Below are 16,243 nucleotides of genomic sequence, written 5' to 3'. Positions count from 1 at the left end.
TTTCAAATGGTGGTTAATAAAGTTCCCTTGTCATTTTGTCTCCTGGAAAGCCCCAGCAAAATGATGACTGATAACAAAGGATTAAATCCGACCCTCCATTACACTGTAGATACACTGAGTTCCTCCACTGTGTTTGCTATACAGAATTTTTGACATGTCCCTCAAACTTTATTTTCACCTTCTGAGTGTTCCCTCCTGCATCAAAGTCAGCTAGGTGTCCTTAGATAAGCATTCATGAAGATTTCAGTTAGAAAACCTAAAAGTCATCAACACAAATATCCGTTGATATTATAAACCAGTCTGTCCTGGTTCATTTCTGGAACCTTATTTGGAGACTAAAGGTCAATGATTCATTGCTATCCTAAGGGAAAACTCAGCTCAGGAAGGGATTTAGCCCTGTAGCCCTGTGAGGTGCCATACGTATACGTTTGACTCAGGGAGGGACCGGCTGGTAAGTACAGAAAACATGTTTATCTCATTCACAGTGTAGTTGGTAAAGCAAGCCCGCCCAAGATATAAAGCTTAGCATTTTTTTCTTTGAGAAATCAGGGTGAGGGAAGGAAAGCTTGACATTTTCCTGCCAATGAAAGCCAGAGGATAGCTCAGGGAGACGAGCCCCTCCCTCCCAGTTTTCTCCCAAGCCTCCCACCTCTACTGTGGCAGGAGGAAAAGAGGGGTAGGGGTGGGTAATAGGCCGGTGACTTGAATGAGTATCACCTGCTATTTAAAACGTTGGCAAGTCAAACAAATTATTTCTTTTTGAAATTATGACATTTCACTGTAGTTTTGTCTGTATTCACCTTCTCTTGCCAAAATAAACGGTGTCTGTCATTTTTCTAATTGTAAAAATGTACTACATATATATATGAAACTTTCCCAAATGAAAAATATTTTCCATGTCAGCATATACTTTGAATTTTCCGCGTACGACTTTGTCCCATCCAGACCCACATCTCAGCATATCTTACTTGCATAACGATAATTTCTGTTGTGAACCATGTACTGTTTCCTGCTCTTTTGTCCAGGGGCTGGCTTTCCCAAAAATGAGCAGTTGTGTGCATTTAGATGGCTGACCCGTTCCTCCCCATGGACCTGCAGCCATGGAAGTGTCTGGAAGGGCAGGATGAAAGAACCGAAATCTGGTCTCTTGGAGCCAGGAAGTGTAAAGCTGAAGCTAGTTACAAGAGAGGAACATGTAGGAGTTAATTAGGAGCTAAACCAGTAAAGTCACTCTCTGTGTGTGACCTTGTTGTATGGGACATTTGTCTTAGACTAAAGGCATAATAAAAAAGGCACTTTATTTAGGTTAACAGAGCATTATAACTGGAAAATTTTAATTTTATATGTATAGTGAATACTTTGTGGAGGAAAAAAGACATCCCCTCGGTTTATTATTTGAATAAGAAAAAAAAACACCCCACGAATTCTTTAATGATGCATTTCTTTCTTTTTTGACGACAAAAGCTTGGAGGCATAAAATTGGGTTATTTTAATCGTTTTTACTGTTTGTTCACAGTTAAGGTAATTTCCTGTTTTCCTAGGAAAACTATGGTCAGTTTAAAAACATCTTTGTTAATTAGCAAGCTGTGACGCAATGTATCACTGCATCTTTAGAGCTCTGGCGCCAGCTAGTGGCCGAATAGGGGAGCGGCGTTGTCACTCTCAAATCGGAGAAAGCGGCAGTCATCTTGTTGCCTCCCCTTAACCATCGTTCTTCCCCATTTTTTCCGGTCAGTATAATGGGGGATCATTGCAGTGTGGCCAGAGAGGGGCAGACGTGATTACAGATGAAAGTAGAGGAAAGTGGTGAGCAGGGGCGGAGAGAGGAAAAGCCAGACATATGCAATCGTTCTTCCAAAGGATTTTAGAAGAGATCATTTATTTGAAGTACTCCTGACATGTTGATGGAGCAGCTCAATCTTTTGCCAGTGAACGTTTAGCCTTTTGTTTTTCATTTATAGATATATTTGAATATATACTTAGGACATGTAATAACTATGGAACTTCACCACAAACACAGCACTGAGGACAGACACGTTGTAAGTCTAAATTTGTGTTCATTTTTAAGTAGCAAATATTTCTGCTGTGAACAGGCTCTGCTACCTTCTCACTGGTACAACTCTTAAGATGAATGACTCTCAAATGGTTAATAAAGCAGAAACCTCTTAAGATGATATTTGTAGCTGGTACACTATGAAAAAAACTATAAAAATTCCAGGCAAAGGACACTTTATTTGGGTTGTATGAAGTATGTTTAGGCTTGAGCCCAGTCTGTCTTCCAGTTGAAATAGGTTCTGATGATTTACAGGAAAACTGAAAACATACAGTATTTATTTTAAGAACAAAGAATCTTTGGCAGGCCATCTTTCTCATTTAATTAAGCCATAACTGATCTTACTAGGGTTATGGAGGGACTTCAAATGCTAATAAATAAAACCTGAAGCTGAGACAGTTCTTTCATTAAATAGCGGGAGCTGTTTATAACTCTATTACTTATTGCTAAAATCAATTACTAGTACTAATATTCGGTGTGGAATTTATTATGAAAACAAGCTGAAGCTTGTGAAGAACTTTCCTTTTTAGATGTCATTTGTATGTCTATATCTGTATCAGTTATAGAGAATAAGAATAATCTGAACTGGAATTTCTTATAATAATATTTTTGGAAGGCAGATCTAATTTAAGAGGAGGTTTCAGGCAGGAAGAATTGTCAGTCTTACCTGGCAGTCTAATTTATGTTACTCTGCTGTTGGGGAAATGCATTTAAGATCTTCTCTATGTGAGATAGATGGTAGAATAGCTGGTCATGGTTCTGCTCTGTGAGATTTACATAAACTACTATTTTAAGCCTATTTTACACTTTTCCTAAAAGCTGCATATTTCATATTAAAAATTCGCCTAACCTTGTTAGCCAAGTTAAAATCTAGGTATTTTCTCTTTGGTTTTAAGCATCTTGTAACTTTTGGTGAATAATAAGGCCTTGGTTAACAATCTTAAAATTTTCATTTTATCTGGTCTCCTCTGTGTCTCTTTTATCTTTTTCTTGAGATGGAAGCTGAGCTCGTATAATTGAATGAGTTTCAAATCAGTATCTGAAAAGGAGCATTATTATTTTTTTGAAAAAGAAAATTAATATATACAAGGCTCTTTCAATGGCAGTAGATTAATTGAAACTGAAAAGAATGATAGAATTTAACTGCCATAAAATTTTGAGAGTTACAGCAAGATAAAATAATTTATGCTCTTTTAAAACAGCTTTGTAGTATGCAAGTATGTATGTACTTATTTTAAATGCTGAGTTTGTGATTAGGTCTATCTTTAAAACTGTTAATGGTTGCATTAAAATATTTTGATGCCTGCTACAATCCTTATGTAACTTCCCATATGCTGCCAAATAAATGCTTTGAAATGTCATTCCATCATAATTCAAAATTTACTCATATTTTGATTTATCATTTGAATTTAATTTCTCATTACTTTTTGATATTATAAAATTAGAAATTATATTGCAAAATGAACATATTTGAAGGAAGGAAGGAAAACATACCTGAATATATATATATTTTTCATCTTTGGAGATTTCTCTGATGACTTTTTAATAGTGCTATTAGCATATAACCAGTTCACTCAATTTGGATCCTCCTTTCATTTGAAATAGTCTAAAATTTTTACAAAAGGAATAAATGTAGGATATCATTTTTAATCGTGGGTGTCCCTGAATGTGACATGAAAACAAATTTACAAATAAATACACTCATACCTCATTCTGATATTCATATTTGAAGAGACAAGCCATACTAAAATGCATATTTATGAATAGTTAAATGTTGGTTTGGCCTCTAGATAACGTGGTTGCTAAATAGCACCATCTTCCCTCACAGAGTGATACTGGAGCCCTCTACAGACCTCCCCATTAGGAGACGTTGGCACAGTATGAGGGGGGACACATTATGAGGGGGGACACATCTGCCAGCAAAGTACTACAGATGGTTCCCCTCATTAGCCTTCAGAACTCCAAGCAACCATCACGGAGGAGGCTGGGACCTCACTTGGACAAGATGTTAAGCTAGCCTCCTGTTCAATGTCATTATGGTTTTCCAAAATAATCTCCGTAGTGTGCCCTCTTGGGCTTGAGCTGGTCTACGTGTCTCACTTGCAGAGATTTGAGATTGCAACCCTGTGTCCAGTTTGCCAAAGGGCATTATATGATCTTCAGATTTGATAAAGTTCCACAGCAAGTCAGACTTGGAAAATTTCTTAATCTAAATGCGGTGGCAGGACAGACTTGCCACTCCCCAGAAGTTCATTAGCGTAGCTTTTGGAATTCCAGGCAATGCTCATCTTCATGTACGTGCTTGCTTATTACACTCAATGCATCGACAGTCTCATTTCTCCTCTTCCCCTCGACCCACTGATTTATTGGCATAATGGCCTTTTAATTTTTTTTTGTTTACTCTTTGTTTATGAATCAGCCTTAAAGTCAGGGCACCAAGCCCTGGCAACTGGAAGTGTTAGTTAAGTTTAGAAGTAGAAACAGCAGGGGAAGACCATACTGTTTTATACTCTGCAGTTTCTCTGGCTGGATTATTATTATAATAATTATTATAGTTGTTGTTTTACATTTATAACAAAGATGTTTACAAGCTATGTACATTTATAACATAGATGGTTAGAATACAGGTAATCTCCATGTGCTAGACTATTACAATTTTAAGTCACAGAGAGTCCAATTTCGTTCTTTAATTATATGAAATTATTAGGATACTGCTAAGAATAATTGATAGGCAAGAATTTGGCAGTAAGTTTTCTTTTCTGTCTTTAATCCGGGGAAAGATTCTGTCTTCAATTTTTTTTATTTCTTGAAAAATGAAATCAGCTAAAATCTTTATGTAATCTCTGTGGTTCTTCTCTGGCCTTTACAGCTCTCCCCCCAACTTTTTTTCCCCCTGAAATAAAGCATAGAAGTTAAAATATACCATCTGACATATATATATACATATATATATATATATATATATATATATATTTTTTTTTTTTTTTTGCGGTACGCGGGCCGCTCACAGTTGTGGCCTCTCCCGTTGCAGAGCACGGGCTCCGGACCCGCAGGCTCAGCGGCCATGGCTCACGGGCCTAGCCGCTCCGTGGCATGTGGGATCTTCCTGGACCGGGGCACGAACCCATGTCCCCTGCATCGGCAGGCGGACTCTCAACCACTACGCCACCAGGGAAGCCCCATCTGACATATTTTTGAGATTGTGATGATGAGGGGAGGTCCCACCACAATCACTGGGTGTTCTAATATGACCCAGACTTAATTTTCACTTTGTAAGTTAATAAAATACAAAAGCCCAGTGTTCTTTTTTTTTTTTCAAAGGAACATTTATTTATTTTGGCTGCATTGGGTCTTCGTTGCAGTGCACGGGCTTCTCATTGCGGTGGCTTCTCTTGTTGCAGAGCGCGGGCTCTAGGCACGCGGGTTTCAGTAGTTGTGGCACATGGGTTCAGTAGTTGTGGCTCGCAGGCTCTAGAGCACAGGCACAGTAGTTGTGGCACACGGGCTTAGTTGCTCTGCGGCATGTGAGATCTTCCCGGGCCAGGGATCGAACCCTTGTACCCTGCGTTGGCAGGTAGATTCTTAACCACTGTGCCACCAGAGAGGTCCCAGCCCAGTGGTCTTTAATATTGTTTTCTTATGCTTGATGAGGTCCTTGGGTTAGTAGGTTTTCACTACTGTAAAATAATTCACAATATCTGAATGACTTTTTACTTTCTAAATCAGCCATTGTAATATCTCTGGACATACATTTTATATATTGTAGCCCTTCCTATATTATTCTGCTCTATTGGAGGGGAAGGAACTCAAGAGTGATACTCCCATACCTGAATTGGTGATTTTGCCCATACTGTCAGGAAAATTATCTCTTAATGTGTGGCTCAAACCCATGTCCCCTGCATTGGCAGGCAGATTCTTAACCACTGCATCACCAGGAAAGCCCCAAGTTTTAAAAAATTAAGAAAGAATTAGTTTTTTTTGTAAAACAGTATAAGACTTAAAATTCTATGATGGGGAGTTCCCTGGTGGTCCAGTGGTTAGGACTTGGCTCTTTCACTGCCGGGGCCTGGGTTCAATCCCTGGTCAGGGAACTAAGATCCAGCAAGCTGCCCTGTGTGGCCAAAAAAAAAAAAAAAAAAAAACTATGATGGGATGACAATTCTGTGGATCCACATTTCTGGTTCTCCCCCATGTTGAAATTAAAATCTGCAATCTCAGAGTGATCAGAAAACTTTAGGGAGGAGTAGTATTTGAGCAGAGCTTTGAAGTTGGAAAGAACTTTATGGGGTTGGTGGTGGGACTATAGTAGTGATGAGAGAGAAAGATACTTTAGGCAGAAAGAAGATCATAAAGGGGCCCCTGTTAGACTGGCACATAGGAACTTTGGGTAACTACAGGGGAGTGGGAGGCTATCTGTGAAGTTTCAGTGTGCAGCTAATTAGTTAGGGCTTTATTCTGGAGGCAGTGGGAGCCAGGGAGGGTTTTAGAGGGAGACATAATAGGAATAAGATTCCAGGGAGATTGATTTGGTGACAGGGTACAGGACCCTTAAAGATTTAATCAAATTGATTTAGTATCAGCATTAGAAAGCAACATAAATGAGTTATAATTTAAAAGTCATTGTTCACGTAATTTTAGAACATGATTTAAAGTGTTTTTATATCATCTTCCTTGATTAATACAGTCAATGCTGAAGTCTGGGAGAACAAATCTGAGTAGAGCTATGTATGGGTATTTTTGTTCCATGAATATTAATAGCAACATTGTGCATTTGAGGAGTGTATTTTATTCCAAATGGTTGTTTTGTTCTTCCATCCTTAGCAGATGTTTATAAAAATAACAGGTTTATAAGCCCCTCCCTTTACCTCCATGATCTCCTTTTGATTGCATATGTAAATGCAGAGTTCTAGATTAGACTGAAGCTTATAGCTATTTCAGTTTTTCTGTCAGGAGTTGAGAATATTGTTCTATTTGTTTTAAGTAAGGTTTGGATTTTATTTTGTAGGTGTCTTACATTGTGATACCATAGTTGATTCAATTATATGCACTCATAGGAAACACTTTTTGGAGGGGAATAGATTAGAGTGTCATCCAGTTACATGTAAGTATTCAATACTGTCTGTCTTTTTCTAAAAAAAATGTATAGGGGCTTCCCTGGTGGCGCAGTGGTTGAGAGTCCGTCTGCCGATGCAGGGGACGCGGGTTCGTGCCCCAGTCCGGGAAGATCCCACATGCCGCGGAGCGTCTGGGCCAGTGAGCCATGGCCGCTGAGCCTGCGCGTCCGGAGCCTGTGCTCCACAACGGAAGAGGCCACGGCAGTGAGAGGCCCGCGTACCGCAAAAAAAAAAAAAAAAAAAAAAAAAATTTATAGTTTATAGACATACTACGTTAATATTAATATTAACAGTGTATTTTATTTTGTCCAGAAAGAAGAAAGTACAATAACATGAAAAAAGCTAAAGGGAGTCCTAATTACAGAGAAGAGATTTAAAAAATTTTAGTAAAATATAATATTTAAAAACTTAAAAACTGATATAAAATACAATTTATATCAATAAATTAAAAGGCCATATACTATACTTTAAAAAGTATCAGAATATGTTTGGGGGTGGGGAGGAAAGCCCAATAAGACAATCATTTTCTTCTAAACCATTTGACAAAGAATGAGAACTTAGAATAATTAGCTGTGCTTAGTGTTCATACTCTTTTAATGCAGTACATGTGTTTATCTGTTGAACCAATAGTACCACAATTCAAGCGACACATCATTTCTGGCTTATGCAGCTGTAATTGTCATCTTTGACTTCCATGTCAATAAGTACTTCCATCTAACTTTATGTAAATATATAGGGCTCTTTAGACCCTGTGTTTGGTGTTATCACAATTTTTGATTGGCTCAGACAGGGCAGGTTGATTATCATTAAAGTGTTATTTATTTCTATTTTATTAAGCCCCTTTTATATTCATGTTACAGGTTAATTTATACTTTTATTTCATGCACTACTTGGCTTTACTGATTAATATGCCCCATGGCATTCAATAAAATCAGGCAGTGGAGGAAATAAGAGTGGTATTAATTTCTAACATTGCTATAAATTTGCCTTAATAAAACTAGCTTAATAGCATTACTGAAGTAACACAATGGATGCTTTCAGATTGCTAACAAAGATGCAACCAAACAATTTTCTTTTCTGAATTTAACGTAATCCTACTGCCTTGTCTTTCTAGTGTTGAAATGAAACCTGCCATATATTTTTTCCCTCTTTCAAAGGTAATTTAATAGTTGGCATAATACTACAGTACACAGCTCTCCATTTGACTTATTCTGATGCCTTATTCAGACTTTAGATTATAAACTGTGCAAATTAACACAGGCCCACAGGCCCCTGGGGGAAGAAAAAACCTTTATTCTTATAATAATTTTCATAAAGAGTAAACTATATCTCCGGCATCAGTTACTTGTCCTTCTTTAGTGTATTAATGCTCAATGCCAATAATAAATATTCTTACTGTGAAATCTGATAATATGGAGTGGTAGTGAAAATCTATGTGTTGGATTAATTTTTTTGTCAGTTTCCCCACCACTCCCACCCCAACCGCTTAATTAAATAAGGTTGGAGTTAGGATTTATAGGAACTTATAAAGACAAGGACACACTACCACCCACTGATTTTTGGATCGCAAAATTTTGGTGGTAAAGAATGTTATCCATTATTACGTAATCAAATTCATAAGAGAACACTTATTCTCTCCCTGTCGTTTATTAGATTGTAGCCAGACTGGCCAAAAAATTGTTACAAATCAGAAATTTGCCCTCATCTCCATTTTTCTGAAATAATAAGTATACTTTGTTTAACCTGAAGTTCCCCCTTTCTTAGCTTTTCAATAATTTCTCTAAGTTCTAGCATAAATCTAATTGGAAAGAGAATTGATGTAAAACTCATACACACATCTCACAGGGAGATGTGTGTATGAGTTTTAAGTTAGTAAAAATGACTCGAGAGGCAGAGGTTCAAAAACCAACTAAAATCAACATCCCTGGGGGAAATGGTCACCAGTAGCTTAAGGTCTAGATCAAGCATCCAAAAAACTACAGCCCATAGGCCAAATGTGGCCTCCCCCTGTCCTATACAGCTTGCAAATTCAGCCATACTCATATATGGCTGAACAAATAACATTTAAAAACTCTCCTTTGCATAAAAATATCAGGAACTATGTTCATTCAACAGATATTTATCAGCCTCTGTGCCAGGCACTGATCTTGTCCTGGGGATATAACTGTGAGACAGTTAGGGCTTCTGTCTCCTTACAATATAGGTTTGCTCGTTTATTTACTTTAATATACTGGTGAAATTTCACACATTAGTAGGGAAGATATTTGGGGACAGGAAAAAATTCTTTTTTGGGGAGTCTATTTGTATTTTAAATGAAAAAGGAACTCCTGGATTCCTTAAATCCCCATCACAGCAAACATCTTTGCCCACGAAACAGTTCAAGAAGCAGTGGAAGACTGAGTCATCCTTACACCCATGCTCTGCTCAAGGGCTTATTTCTTGGCTTTTATTAAATCAACTTAATGGAGTGATTTTTCCCCCCCGCTCAACTCAAATGAATCCAGGTCTAGTAGATAGGTGGATTTGGTGTTACCATGTGTTCTTTTGCTCAGTGTTTGGTTAAAATCACATGTTTAGGTAATTCACATTAAAAAAGATGTGCCTTTCATGTTGGTGTATTTTGCAGCCTTCAACTTTATGGAAAAGTAAAAAGTCCATCTTTGCGCTTTCTGTTACTCGGTCTGTTACTCTTTGTTCATAAAAAGGAGACTTTAAGAAGAAGCATTTCTAAATCACTACTCAAAACAGTTTTTAGTAAAAAGTTATTTTCAAGGGAATAATCTACATCCTGGATCCTGAGAGTGCTGATTCAAAAGCAAAACAACAATTTTGGAGACTTGGGAATGTCTCATCTTAGAAAGTTAGTATTAGCAAGCAGAGAACCATTTCTTTCCAGAGACCAACTTATAACCTCAGCCTGGGAAATAAGGGGCTTCCACTGGGTTCACAGTCTTCAAGTAACCATTTACTCGCAAACATGCTGACTCAGTGAATTGACTCAATCCATGGAGAGAGTGGCCATACTAGCCTCCGTTAGCTCCAGGAAATCTGTTTGTCCACTACTTTGGAAAAAAGAGTTTGGAATGTTTGACCCAAACTCCTTAATTTCTATGTGTCTAGATGGATTTTTTGAAGTGGACAGACAGAATCTAGTTTATTATATTTCAGAATGTATTTGACAATGCCTTTGATTGAACAGTAGCTGGTCAACACACAAAGGACTACACACACACACACACACACATGCGCGCGCACACACACATGCGCGCGCACACACACACACACCCTCAGTCAATAGGCTAAACTAAAACTAAAGTTTTGCTTTATAATCAAATGGGGAAATTTTATCTAGGTAAGAGTGGGGAAGTCAGGCCTGTTGGCGAAATGAGTTAGGCAGTGAATTGAAACAGAATATAAGGTTATGTACTTTTAGCTAATAGGTAATTAAACTATATTGTTTGTGACACCTCATAACTTTGAATCCAGGTACAATTACATGGCTTGGAATCCTCCCACCCCATACTATCTAATCCAAAGTCACTGCAAATAAAATACAAATTAAATAATGCCCCAAATGCTTCCAACTTAAAATCTTGTTCTATAAGTAAGTCTAAAAACTTTAGGAGTCTGTAAAAATGTATCTTAATAAGTCATTCTTTGCAGAGCTTTCTGGGGTATGATGCTTAACAGAATGGATCACCTGCAAAAATATGGTGGTTTGGGACATGTTGGTATAAAGCAAGTAGAACTTGTTTGATTGGTGAGAACTAGAGAATATTGATGCAACTTTAAATTTCAAATAGTCTCAACTTAAATCTTCAGTTAAATCAAATGATCAGAACTCAGCAAAATATATGCAAATGTGAGATGAAAGGTGCCAAGATTTTTTCCCCTGTATTTATTTTTTAAACAACTCCTTAAAGAGTTACTACTCTTTGAGGATAAGGATATCATATTCTTTTTGAAGGGAAACATTGTACTCTATAGTGAGACTTGTACTGTCTTTTGTGCCATTATTAATACATTTCCTGTTTAAGGAAATGACTTTTTTTTAACATGATAGTTTAAACTTCAAAATAAGTGCTATTGACTTTTAAAATGTCTTATCTTACCAATGTCATTCTGGGCATGAAGAATAAAGTGTGGAAAATGGTTGTCACATTAATCCTATTGTCATGAGAGTCTCCTTTTTGAATGAAGTGGTTTATGTTTGGTGTCTTTTTTTTTGTGGGGGGCAATTAAAAGAGGGAAAGTAAGTTTTGTAGCTAAAACAAACAGACCCTTTACTTTTAGATTAATGACATTTAAAAATACAAATATATTTATAATATAAATTAAGATCTTGTCCTCATATTTACAAAGATCATACAAGTGTCCTCATACAATTCTATCTAATCAATTCTATTTTCTTTCACTTCCTTTTTTTCTGTTCTTACTGCATTCTTCAAAACCATAATTTTATTTTATTTTATTTTATTTTTAAGAACTATTTTAATTTTATTTTTTTTGGTTGTGTTGGGTTTTCGTTACTGTGCGTGGGCTTTTCTCTGGTTGTGCCGAGCGGGGACTACTCTTCGTTGTGGTGCGCAGGCTTCTCATTGCAATGGCTTCTCTTTTCGCGGAGCACGGGCTCTAGGTGTGCGGGCTTCAGTAGCTGTGGCACGTGGGCTCGGTAGTTGTGGTTGGTGGGCTCCAGAGCACAGGCTCAGTAGTTGTGGCGCACAGGCTTAGTTGTTCTGGGGCATGTGGGATCTTCCCGGACCAGGGCTCGAACCCGTGTCCCCTGCATCGGCAGGCGGATTCTGCACCACCAGGGAAGCCCAAAACCATAATTTAAAATTTAACAAAATTTGAATTGCAATATTAAGCACAGAAAATAGGAATAGCAAAGGTTTTGTGGTATCAGATTTTTCATGTTATCTACTGAAAGCACATTTTACCAGTGAAGGACATATATGATTAATGAGTATTTAATATTATTATTTAATAATAATAAAAGATATGGATTCCACTGTGAAAACACTAACATTTGCTGACTGGAATCTACTTATATTTTCACTTAATTTATTCTAGTTCAGATATTTTTCAGTTATAAAATAAGCAACGTAGTTATACTGTTAAAGTATACAAGTGTATTCTTTAGCTTTTTTCCCCTGTATATTTATATATTTAAAAAATCTCTCTCTTCCTCTCATTATTGAGGTCTTAATCTTAAAGGTTAGGTGACCCTTAGTTCTGAAAAGTACAGAGCATTATAATGAATAATAAATTATAGTCTGTGGAGTAACTGTCTTAATTGTGCATTAATAGTAATAGCTAATATTTATTGCATACTTTTTTGTGCTAGGCAATGTGCTAAGTGCTTTAGGTACATTAGTTCATTTAGTCGCACAAGAAAGCCATGGGTTACTTTTACCCTCATTTAATAGGTGAGAAAACAAACTTGCGGTTGAGTGACTTACTGAGTCTCCCACAGCTGTTAGTGGTAGAGCAAACCAAGAGAAGAATTTCAAGGAGTAAGGAACAGTCAACAGTGTCAAATGTTGTAGAGAAAAGTTGTTCACTGGATTTAGTAACTAGAAGGTAGGTCCCTGGTGACTTGCTAGAGCAGTTTTGGGTGAATGGTTCAGGAAGAAGCCAGTGGGATTGAGGAGTGACCAGGGATGAGTGGGAAGGAAATACTGTGAGTGCAGTCTCTGCATTTTTGCCTTTTCTATTCCCTGTGGTGATTTCTTCCTCTGCTTCCAATCTCAGGGAAAGAAAAAAACACTTCTTGGGCAATTACTGGAAAGCAGTACATTGTGTAAGCTTCATAGTGACCCTGTGATATAACTATGGTCTTCATTTTGTAGGTGGAGAATGGAGGATTTGAGTGGTTTATACACCAACCCAAGGCCCACAGTTGGCAAGTAGCAGGGGTCTAGGCCAAATTCACGTCTCATTCCAGAGCTCACATTCCAACCACTGCATTTGTCTAGAATTTAGTTGTCTTCATGCTTGCTCTTTTCTCCTTTCTTCCCAAATCTGCCTGCAGTCATAGAACTAATAAACTTATTCTCACAGAAGTACAAATAATAGATAAAGCTTAATGTGTTCTCTTTCCTGATGCATTTTTGGAATGATCATTGGATGTGCTCATTTTACACTTTAATAGTGTTATTTTAATTTTACATTTAATATGTTACATTGTAGGAAATATACAAACAGAAAAGTGAACACAGCATGAGTGTACAATTTGAAGTATTGCCAGACCTCCAGAAATTTCCTGGTCTCCTTCCTTATCCCATTCCCCCTCCTCTCAGAGGCAACCACTAGCCCAACTTTTGTGGCATTATTTCCTTGTGTTTCTCTGTAGTTTTCTCATCTTAGTTATACATCCCTAAGCAACATAGTTTAGCTTGGACTGTTTTGGCACTTTAGGTAAATGGAGTTATGTGTATTCTTCTGTCTTGCTTCAGTTGCTCAAAATTATACTTTGAGATTCATCCATGTTGTGTGTGGTATTACTGCATTAATTTTCATTGCTGAATAATATTTCATTGTATGAATTTACCATGTTATTTATCCATTTTATTGTTTAGGGACATGTGAGTTCTTTCTAGTTTTGAGCGATTAAGACCAATGCTGTCCTTTTCTTGATTAAATTGAAGGCAAGAAGCTCTAAGAACGCACTTTTAATTTTTAAACATTTTAAAATATTTTAGGAGGTTGGGAGCCCTTTCCAATTCCCTTGAAATGAAACCCCACAGGTGGTTCCTGTGGGGTTCCTGATTTCTTACTCATGCGGTCAAGCTTGAGGACTGAGGGGCATTTCTAAATTAAAATGTTTAAAGAGGTCAGGTGAACTGAAAAAACAAAGAAACAGTTATTACCAGATCTCCCATTTCCCCTAGCTCTTCCACTTCATTGTTGCAATCTTAGCTAAATGCAGTCAGCTTGCATATTTTCCTACATCAGTCCTTTGATCAGCAAAGTAATTTCTTTTCCTTCCTCTGTACAGATCTTTTAATTATAGTAAGCTCATTCTTTGAAGAACAAACATGGTAAAAAATACGAACAACTTGAATAATTTTCAGTAACTATCTAAAATAACTGATTTTGCATGGGATCAAATAACTACTTAATTTTTACAAAATGAATCATCCAAATATAATACAACCAGTAATAAGATCACAGTGTATCATATATTTAATAACATAGACAAATAACAAAATAACAAAATAGGCAAAGTATAGTGGAGTGGTTCAGCATATAGGCTCTGGAGACAGACTGAGATCAGATTCTAGGTCTCCCTTTTTTACTACCTATAACAACTGGGTGAATTTCTCAACCTTTCAGACTCAGCTTTCCTGAGCTATAAAATAAGGACAGTAGCAGTACTTATTTCATAGGGCTGTTGTGAGCATCCAATAAGAAAATGTATTAATTGCTTACCATAGTGTCTACTTTAGCAAAGTTCAATAAATGTTAGATACTGTTGATACATTTAGCCTACCAGAAGGGCAGAGTAACCAGAGAATTTATTAACAGATCTTTACAGATAGTCACCTACTTATGTCATAGCTATTATTCAACATTTAATAGGCTCCTCTACTGTGCTAGAGGTTGTGGGTCACACAAAAGAACGATTTGTGGAGATAAGCATTAGGAAATCAGAGACAAGTGGCAACGCTAAATAAAATACATTTGGAAACATAAAGTAGGAAGTGATGGTGGATCAGTCAGGAGTACAGCTTTCCAGGAGTTGTATTTTGAATCTGATATTAAACTGAGTAGTAGACATAACTTTGCCAAGGAGAAAGTTGAAGTTCTGTCATCCAGAAAATATTTGTGTGCAAAGAACAGAGAGGAGAAACAGTAAGACCTCTTTTCTGAGGTGTTAGGAATAGGTGATGTTGGGCTGAAGAAGGGAGAAATACTTGGTGGAGTATTTTATGAGCAGCATCTTTAGGACTCATGTTATATATTAGGTAGTAGGAAAAATAAGTTTCAATTCCATTTGGATTGGCTTAAACTATAAACCCTTAAGGTAAAATGTAACTGTACAGTATCCAATTTGGCAGATTATAGGAAAATGGTAATATTTTGGCAAAATAAACTTTTCATATTTTCCTTTTCATAATAAGTGTATAAATAATGAAGTACTTGACATTTCAAAGACTTAAGATTCATATTGAAAAACCAGTTGTGAAATTCCTATAAGTCATTTGAGTTTATATTCTTCTTTTCCTTTATCTTTAGAAGTGCCTCCTTTCCTACTGCTTCGATTGTAGTTTGAAGAAAAATTTATTTTATAGTTTGGCTGTAGTAATTGTTGTCCAAATTTTATATAACCTCCATATTCTCTTGACGACTCCCCAGATCAATAGAATCCACTAGATGGCGCCCAGATCTGCCGCTGTGTCTTGCCTCCGCCGGCGGCAGTTCTGGGAACAGCTGTGGATTGTCTAAGAGTGGCTGGAGAGGTCAATACGATCCATGTGTAGCAGCTTCCTTAAGGTCTGCTCCAAAATGCTGTTAAGCCTGGTGCTCCTTCAAATTGTTACTGTAATGGAATCACCAAATATGGTCAACGATGGTGTGGTTTTGAGTATGAGAAAGCCTGCAATTTTGCCCTCTGAGACTTAGCCACAAGCAGGCAGACAGGCATGAGCTGTAGTCCACAGCCTGCTCACGGGCAAATAGCATGCTGGCGATTTAGAAGCTACTTCTTGATGCCAAAGTATTGATTTAGGCAACAACACTTCCATCTATGGGAAAGGGAAAAAGAGACAAGAAGAAGGTATCTAAATGGGAGAGATTATTTTAATATTAGCTTTCATGCAGGCAGTAATCCTCTCATTTCTGTCAGGCAGTTGAACACTCTGCTTGATATGCAAAATCGAGGATATATTCTGATGTAGATTTCAGAGAGTAGGAAATGAGGTTATTTTGTTTTTCTTTTGAAATAGCACTGGGCAGTTTCATTTATTTCACATACGAAATGCTGAAGGCTTTGTAAAATTATTTTATACTTTATTAATATTCTAAAAGGGACAGATCTCTTCTTTCCAATTCAAAGTAGTGGATAATGACT

General features: G+C 37.1%; 1 long non-coding RNA gene across 2 annotated transcripts in view; it reads left to right on the top strand.

Annotated features, from left to right (window-relative positions):
• The first annotated feature begins 1,730 nt into the window (after positions 1-1,730).
• Positions 1,731-16,243, top strand: part of LOC117200505 (uncharacterized) — a 222,746-nt gene continuing 208,233 nt past the window's right edge. Inside the window, exon 1 of one of the 2 annotated variants that reach the window (XR_004482083.2) lies at positions 1,731-2,039. This is a non-coding gene — a long non-coding RNA (uncharacterized LOC117200505). Of the gene's footprint in view, positions 2,040-15,810; positions 15,950-16,243 lie in introns of those variants that run through there. The other variant, XR_004482082.2, reaches the window with a different exon arrangement.

This window comes from Orcinus orca, chromosome 7, assembly GCF_937001465.1.
Source record: "Orcinus orca chromosome 7, mOrcOrc1.1, whole genome shotgun sequence".
Lineage (NCBI taxonomy): Eukaryota > Metazoa > Chordata > Mammalia > Artiodactyla > Delphinidae > Orcinus > Orcinus orca.
Note: the sequence above shows the minus strand (reverse complement) of the source record. Positions and strands in the feature narration are given on the sequence as shown.